The sequence below is a fragment of the Pipra filicauda genome, unplaced genomic scaffold (genome assembly GCF_003945595.2).
Source record: "Pipra filicauda isolate LSUMZ 115617 unplaced genomic scaffold, ASM394559v2 scaffold141_size4267151_pilon, whole genome shotgun sequence".
NCBI lineage: Eukaryota > Metazoa > Chordata > Aves > Passeriformes > Pipridae > Pipra > Pipra filicauda.
The window spans coordinates 2,113,858-2,114,670 of NW_024103896.1; positions in this window are offsets into that span (position 1 = coordinate 2,113,858).

Genomic DNA, 813 nt, shown 5'->3' on the forward strand with positions numbered 1-813 from the left:
TCTTCCTGGAGCAGGGTTGTAGCCTGGCCCACTGGCCAAAATGATGCTTTATGTCCTGGAATACTGTAAACTTCTCAATCACACCAATTGAAGTTTGGAGGAGACTGAGCAAAGACGTGATGTCTTTAACTATGTACAAGGCTGTTAGAAAAAGGGAAAAATTATTCTGTCTACTAGAGAGTAAACAAAAAGAGACCTATACGTTGCAGCAAGAGGCTTTAAGACAACTCTAATGACGAGGATAATTAGGCTCTAAATGTACCTCCCTTGGTCTATGTAGTTATCACTGCACACCTGTAAATCTGACTGGGCTCATATTGCCTCCAAGCAGAACTCTGGAAATGCAGGGTCCTTTCTGTCTCATCAAAGGAACCCAGCTTCCTTCTGGGCACCTTCTGGTTTTGGCTAAGGGAACTGAGGAGCAGGCGTGTCATTGTTGGGAAAAAAGTAAAGGGGATTAAAGATACAACTTGACTGGAGACTGATCGTGCAGCGGGGAGAGCACAGGTTAAATACGTCGTGGTCAATGTATCACTGGGAGGTTCAGAGATGAGAACTGGTACTTGTTACCCTTCTCCCTGGGGAATGCCATGAAGGCACTAGCCCAGGGCTGCCTAGAGGTGCAAAAGGCCACCATTCTGCGGCTACAGCCATGCACAGCCAGCTGCAGTGCAGCTCGCACGGCGGGACCCGTCCTGCTCCCTGTCCGCGGCACCGCGGCCCGGCACCCGCCCCTCTCCCGCCCCGCCCGCCATTTTCCTCCCGCGGGAAGGAAAGGGAAGGGCGAGCCAGGAGGAAGCTCACGCGGTGCCC